Genomic DNA, 8,128 nt, shown 5'->3' with positions numbered 1-8,128 from the left:
GACAAAACATGGGAGAGCACCGCTCCAAGACCCACAGGAGAGGCATCCGTAGCCAGAGTTAACGGTAAGGTGGGATCATAATGCATTAATATTCTATTTGAACATATTACCTGTTTAATTTTATCAAAAGCATTTTGGCAATTTTTCGACCAATTCCATTTGACCTCCTTTTTTGTCAAGTTGTTTAAGGGATAAGCTCCTTCTCAAGCCGATCGATTTCCGATTCAACTCTATTTTTTAACGCGAAAGGTACGGGTCTTGACCTACAAAATATAGGTTGAGTATTAGGTTTTAAATTCAGCTTTACCTCATGATTATTTATTTCACCTAATTTGCCGTCAAAAATTTCCTTATACTCTTCCAGCAATTTTTTTAAACTCAATTCGTTAGAAGTTTTTAACGTTTTAATGGCACTCCAATCAAGATTCATTTTATACAGCCATTCCCGGCCGAAAATTGTATCCAAATTTTCCTTCACAATGTATAAATTCAAATCCGATTTTTGGCTTTGGTATTCCACTTTGACTGTGACGTAACCTAAAGGTACTAGTTTATCACCTCTATATGTTTTAAACACTAAATTTGTGGGCTGAATCTCTTTATTAGAAATTTTTCTAAATTCCTTAATGCACATTACAGAAACTGTTCCTCCCGTGTCAAGTTCCATGTTAACAGTTTTGTTCTCAATTTTAACTTGAACCATTATTGGCGGTCGTTTCGGTTCTACCTCACTTAACACATTATTTTTAGAACTAAATCCATAAATAGGAACTACATTTTGTAACTCAGGATCAACATTTGCATCTACTTTTTTCTGCTGAACCTGCCGATTTTTCTTTGCCGCGAAACACGCCTTTGCAATGTGTCCGATTTTTCTGCAAAAATGACATTCACTAGACGAAAATCTACAATTATTTTTATTGTGATCCGTCCCCAGGCAACGCGAGCAAGTTTCATTTTTGTTTTTATTATTTTTAGCTACAAAGTTTTGTTTCTGCGTTTTTAAACCCTTTTTTCCTAGTTTTAAGTACTTTCATTTCTGCGGATGTCCCAATAATCTCATTTGCACCCTTAACAGCTTTTTCCATTGACAAGGCTATTTTTAATGTTTTCTCTAAATCTATATCATCTTCTTGAAATAATCGATCTAAGATGTTACGATCTCGTAGACCGCTAACGAAAACATCTCTTAACATCGTGTTTAACATATTTTCCTTATAGTCACACGGAATTGCTAACGAGCGTAATTGAGCAATGTAATTACTTATTGATTCCCCTTCCTGTTGTTTTCTATTAATAAACATATGCCGACTAGGTATTATTAAAGCTTTTGGATTCAAATGATCTTTAAGAACCTGTTTAAGTTCAGCAAAATTTTTATCCGAGGGATTATCCGGAGAGAGCAAATTTTTTAACAAATTATACAATCTCGCATTCAAGGTAGAAATCAGAACTTTCCCACGTTTTGCCTCTGGAACATTTTGAATGTCCAAAAAAAGCTTCAAACCGTTCTATGAACGAATCAAAATTTTCAGTGTTTTCATCGAATTTCTCAAATGACACTGATATTCTATCTTGTTTGTGGTCTGATTTCTCTTGCAATGCAGCCATCAAAGCTTCATTTTGCTTGATGAGTTGTTCTACAAGCTTCTCCATCCTTTTAGAATAAAAATTAAATAAGCTTTACCTTGAGCCGACTTCGGGAAATCCCCTAATCCACACTTTCGGTTTTGCTTTACCGTTACGCACTTGCACTAAAAGCTGTGAAAAAACTGCTTACGCATCCTCGTCGCCAGCTGTAGTGTATATGCTTTGGTTGTGGGTTCATGTTAGGGTGCTCAACAAACAATATCATTATGGATACATCACTATTTATTCTTACTATGTACACTAGGCAAAAACACACATTCTATTTACAAATCCATCCACGCTCTGCTACACTCCTCTAGTCTCGTTCACCCAGAGTCCCCGTTCTAGTCTCGAACGCAGTTCTATCAGAGATCGGGAAACTCCGATATCCTCGAAAGCAGACACCACATAAGCATAAAACCTTTTATGTATACACTAGCGGTACCCGCACGGCTTTGCCCGTAGTAGAAAAATTCAAAGATCTTTTGGTTCGCCTATATATTACAGGGGTGATTGTGTTCCGGTATTTTACCGAATTTCCGGTATTTTCGGACGTATTTCCGGTATTTTTATGCCCAAAAATACCGGAATTATGTTTTTTTTTTCTGTGCTTTTAACTCCCTACCTCCGTATTTTTAAAAAATTATATAATACTCATCAAATATACCTGCAAGAGCCGTAAGATGGACACCTATCCCTTAAGATGGAAAAATGTCAAGATAATTTGTATAACACCAGCTCAAAAGTAACTTTGTAACCCATTAAAAATTTTATCAAATGTACACACAATATTTTGACTCAGAACTATTTACTATGGCAAAGGTGCACTTAAGTAATAGGGGCCAAAGATTTCCCCCCCCCCGTTCTCGCTTTTGAAACTTTCAGGTATTTTTTGATGAACTCACAATCACCCCTGAATGGTGAATTTTCTCGCCAATTGGCTTGTACCCATGTTACGGTTCCAAGTTAAGATAATCTCGTATCTCGCCAATTGGCTTGTGCCCATGTTACGGTTCCACGTTATGATAATTTCGTAATTTACTCGTCCATCTTATGATAATTTTGTTCTTAAATTTCAATAGGAAAAGAATCACATCGAATTTTCGAAAAATCGCTTCGAGGTGCACATCCCCATGCTACAAACTAACTTTGTGCCAAATTTCATGAAAGTCGGCCAAACGGTCTAGACGCTATGCGCGTCACAGAGATCCTGACAGACAGACAGAGATCCGGACAGACAGAGAGACTTTCAGCTTTAATATTATAAAAAATAAATAAAAAGAACTACATCGAATTTTCGAAAAATCGCTTCGAGGTGCATATCTCCATGCTACAAACTAACTTTGTGCCAAATTTCATTAAAATCAGCCGAACGGTCTAGGCGCTATGCGCGTCACATAGATCCTGACAGACAGACAGAGATCCGGACAGAGAGAGATCCTGACAGACAGAGAGATTTTCAGCTTCATTATTAGTAGAGATAAAGAATATATTACGGAATACTATATGTTGGTGGACCATGGGAGGAGGGGAGTGGGACCCTATATCGGATGCATCTTGATCTTGCAAGGCATCTCATTTCCATTTTTGGTCTTCTGCAAAGTGAGTGGAGTCAAAGATTACCGTATTAAAGAAGTACTATCAATATCAAGCTTGAATTGGCAAATTGAACGTAAATTTTATCATTTGACTCATGATGATAATATATTTCAAAATTCTGCTGTATGTATTTCTTAATAATCCATTAGAAGTTTAGTTTGAGCTTATATATCGAAAATAAAATGGGTAATTTGATGTTAAAATAAAAGCCGTGGCACGAATTTCACTGTTGATAACGCCAGGAGCGTAACTCGATCATTGGCTAGTATACATTCAAACCTCTTTTAACGGACACTCCCCGTTAGCGGTCAGTTTCTGAATCCCCAGAGTCTCGAGATGGACGTATAATATATTTCTTTCCTTGTTAGCGGACAGTAAATCAGCCGAGTTTCGTTTTATTTTTCTGTGTCTGGCAAGCTTTTACTCAGCACTGCTTTTGTGGCAAACATTTTTTCTACTCTTTTACGATGTTCCTATTCCTATTCAGAGTCACAACTGACTACAACTGTATTTATGTCGAGGACTGCATACTAAGTGCCTTGCCTCCACTATTTTATACACCGATAGATGGCAGCACCATCACCGGATCGAACAGTTAATGAGAATTTAGAACTAGTTCAGGAGCTAATAGCTACCTGGTGCTAGCACCCCCAGAAGTATCGTTTCACTTGGAGGACATTGAGACCACGAGCATATTTTACGTCGCCCAGTCCCCTCAAATGACGACGGTGGATCTTCGACCATCGAGGTTCGAACCCAGGACCCTTCGGTCCCGAATCCAACACTCTACCGATTGAGCTACCACGGCCCTTTACGATGTTCTGCTGCTAATCAGTACCGATAAACGGGCTAACACCTCTTTTTCTCCGAAAACAGGAGCCATTCAAGTCGAATTTTTTAGTCAAAGATTATGAAAGTTTTGTTTTCATTTCATGCAAAAAGCAAAAAAAGAAAAAAAAAATTAATTTGAATTCTGAAATTTTGAATTCAAATTATGTTTTTCGCAATTACGAGTTTCGGCAAGACCCTACTCATTGAAGTTATTGTTTCTAGAAACGGCTTCTGTCCCGTCAAGCCTGCCCCTCCTCCTGGGCGGCTACGTGTGTACAGGCGTGTGTGTAGGCGTGCGTAGACCTGCGTGAGTGTATGTGTGTAAAGGCGGGTGTGTGTGTCAACTTGTATGTGCGTAAAGGCGCGCGTGTGAGTGTGTATGAGCGCGCATGTGTGTAGGACATGCCAGATTCCGGGGGACAGTGGTCAGAACCAGAGGAGGCGCGCCTGCTGAGGCCGCCGGGCGGTGGTGCTGCAGAGGCTCCTGGTCCAAGCCGAAAAAGGAACCACAACATCAGGGACGGTCAAATGAAAACAATTAGCAATCGTGATTGCTCAAAAATCTTTCTTCTTTTACACAGTACCTTGCTTTATCAGTTTGCATGGAAGAGAAAAAAAATACTCGTGCATCTTAACGGCATTCCCCCTCCCCCTCCTTCCTACTAGATTTTTGGAGAAGAGCGTCAGCTTCGCGTCCTTTCTCACCAGACGCTAATGAGGAATCGCCCCCGTATTGCCAGATTAAGTGAAAAACAAGTAGCCGATTGCGCTACATTTTGCTGAAATCTAAAAGAAAAAAGGCGCTGAAAATCAACGACATTGATTCTATTACAAAGCAATAATTGCAGTCCGTTTTCGAGTCGAAAACTTGTGCTGCCATCTGGTGATAGAACAATAAGTTAATTTCTAAGTTATTACAGTTGATTGCAAAATTAGCGAAAACAAGCTGATGTGTACATCATATGACTTCCTTTTCCTCCAATTTAATGTCATTTCCCCATCATTGGCAATTTTAATGTGATTCAATTGTTTACTCTTTAAATATCACCAACAGTGGCCAAATTGAAACTAAATTTAAAATTTAAAAAAAAGTCGCCAAATTTGTCGCCGAGTTGGTGACCAAAAGATTGGCGATATATCGCCAAGTGTCCAACAAATAACAACAGCACTCGAGTTTACATCGAAATTAACAAAATGATTTCCCCCCAAAAAGGGGCAAAAGATCCCCTTATAGGAACATCCGAATGAAACCAAAAGGGAAGGTGCACAACTAGGCCCGACTAGGAGTCTAAGTACCAAATTTCAACTTTTTAGGACAAACCGTTTTTGAGTTATGCGAGATACATACATACGTACATACGGACGTCACGAGAAAATTCGTTGTAATTAACTCGGGGATCGTCGAAATGGATATTTCGGATGTCTGTAGGTTCTTAGGCATATATCAACGTGTGGTTGGATCGAAAAAAAAAAGCTCAACATTCATTCGGGGGTGAGAAAAACGGAAATTAAGGCCGATTTTTCAGTGAAAATTTTTTTGCGAATACAATACTTCCTTTTTTGTAAAAGGAAATAAAAATATTGACTGGAATTTTGCTGAAACAATTTTTCGAGTACAAAAGTAGTCAGTTAAGGAAGAAAGCTTTTTATCTTTCTACTTCCTTTTACAAAAGAGGAAGTATTGTATTCGCGAAAAAAATTTTACTCAAAAATCGGCCTTAATTTCCATTTTTCTCACCCCCGAATGAATGTTGAGTTTTTTTTTTCGACTCGACCACACGTGGATATATTGCCTAAGAACCTACAGACACCCGAAATATCCATTTCGACGACCCCCGAGTTAATTACAACGAATTTTCTCGTGACGTCCGTATGTACCTATGTATGTGTGTATGTATCTCGCATAACTCAAAAACGGTGTATGTCCTAGAAAGTTGAAATTTGGTACGTAGACTCCTAGTGAGGCCTAGTTACGCACCTTGCCTTTTGTTGCATTTCGAATGGGTCTTTTGCCCCTTTTTGGAGGAAATCATTGTTAATTTCGATGTAAACTCAAGTGGTGTTATAATTTGTCGGATACTTGGCGATATATCGCCAGTCTTTTGTCGCCAAGTTTTGTCGCAAATTTAGCGACAAATTTGGCGATTTTTTTTTTTTTTAATTTGGTTTCAATTTGACCATTGTTGATGATATTGAGAGAGTATGAATCACACTAAAAATGCCAATGATGGGGAAATGACATTACTGTCTAACCACGGATTGTATGGGAAGGCAAACATCCGGTTTACACGCGGATATGGAAACATCTATTAGTTTTCAGGGATGTCAGCGTTTGCAGATGTATGTTAGCCTCTAAATTAAGCAGAGTCTCATTCAAATGAGCGGAATACGCGCATAAAATTTTTATTTTCCCCCTTATTCAGATGGAATCGCCTTAACTGGATGCTTGCCAATTCCATACAATCCGTGGTCAAACAGTAAATTGGTGTAAAAGGAAGTCATGTGATGCACACATCAGCTCGTAAGAATAAATTACTGGAATACAGTTTAAAAAAATAGCCAATGGCTGTGCTCCATTGCAGATTTTATTGTGCACAAACTTTAGCTAGAAGTCCTCCCTTCCAAGAGCGATGACACCCCCCCTCCCCAACTCTTCTCGAAGACTCTTAGCAAAAAACGCGATTCCCTAATGAAAAAAACTCACTAAAATTCTTTTAAAAGAACTTCAGTGAAAATTTTAAAGGTACGGTCTGTGCCATGACTCCACCCCCTTACATAGGTACCCTTGTTTTAGTTCTTATTATTAAAGTAAATTTCAGAACTATTTATTTATCGAGATAGACAATGGCTGTCTTTACTGCAGATCTTCGAAAGCAGAGACTATGGCCTATGATTTTTTTTAGGAATTGCGTCACATGAAAAAATAATATATTGTGCAGCTCTGGTTAGTTGAACTGTGACCTTGACTATGTTTACCTGTTATAGGGGATTTTAGGGAAGAACAGACGTGTTATTGGCTCGGATTTTAGTTGAAATATTTTTGATGAACTACTAAGAAAGTTTCTCAACTCAATTTAGCGCCAATTACCCCTCCCTATTTTCTGAAACAGGAGTAAAAATTGTCAGAGTCGGAGCTCAACTTCTCAGCGCCTCCCAATATAATGCAGTCACAAGATGCCTCGTGATTAATTTTCAAATAGGAATTTACGTATGCTAAATCCCGCACTTCTTTCATTTTTAAGTGCTTTTTTTTAAAGCTATAAAACGGAATTTAGAGTATTTACGCATAAACAAAATTACTGAAGACTCAAACTCCCGCACTTTTTTTTTTTTACATATTTATCCTTGTATTCTAATAACCTCCTCGTTTCGTTGTGGTACTTTGTTCGGGGTGGGGGCCTTTTGTCAATATTTTTCCTGGTGGGACCCCAGTTAAGCTCACGGCAGCCCTTTTTAAGAAAAATACCATTGTGGATTGTTGCATTAAGCATCATACAAATGTGACTTTATTTAAGTCTCCATCCAGATATATTTTCAATGATTTATTTTTGTATAAGTTCGTTACCACACAATCTTCGAAATTTTATTATTTAAAAAACACACATTTGCGTTTCTCGTTTGAATGAAAACAACTCTTTCGCATTTTTATTTTTTACTTTACTTTTTCTTTTCATAGTATTTATGCTTTAATTTTCATATGAACCATGAACGTAATCTTTAGCAGCAAGGCTTTCATGGCTAGAGTTTCCACATGGCGGAGGGATCAGGGTGTCCACTGCGCCAATGAAATTTTTACGTGTTTTTTTTTTTTTTTTTAAAGCAATCACATTGCTTATTGTTCTCACTTGACTGTCCTTGGCGTTACGCTGATTTTATCCCCCTCCGCCTCCCTCTGCAGCACCTCCGTCAACCGGCTCCTCCCGGTGGTGCTCCTCTAGCGAAAACCGTCTCCAGGTTGCGCTCATATCCTAGACACACACGCATGCAAACATACACCTACACACACACACACAGAGACCTACACATACACCTACACACATACCCACACAAACACACACGCCTACATATA

Source organism: Uloborus diversus, chromosome 8 (assembly GCF_026930045.1).
Source record: "Uloborus diversus isolate 005 chromosome 8, Udiv.v.3.1, whole genome shotgun sequence".
In the NCBI taxonomy this organism is placed as follows: Eukaryota; Metazoa; Arthropoda; class Arachnida; order Araneae; family Uloboridae; genus Uloborus; species Uloborus diversus.
The sequence above is the reverse complement of the archived record's forward strand: the minus strand, read 5'-3'. Positions refer to the sequence as shown.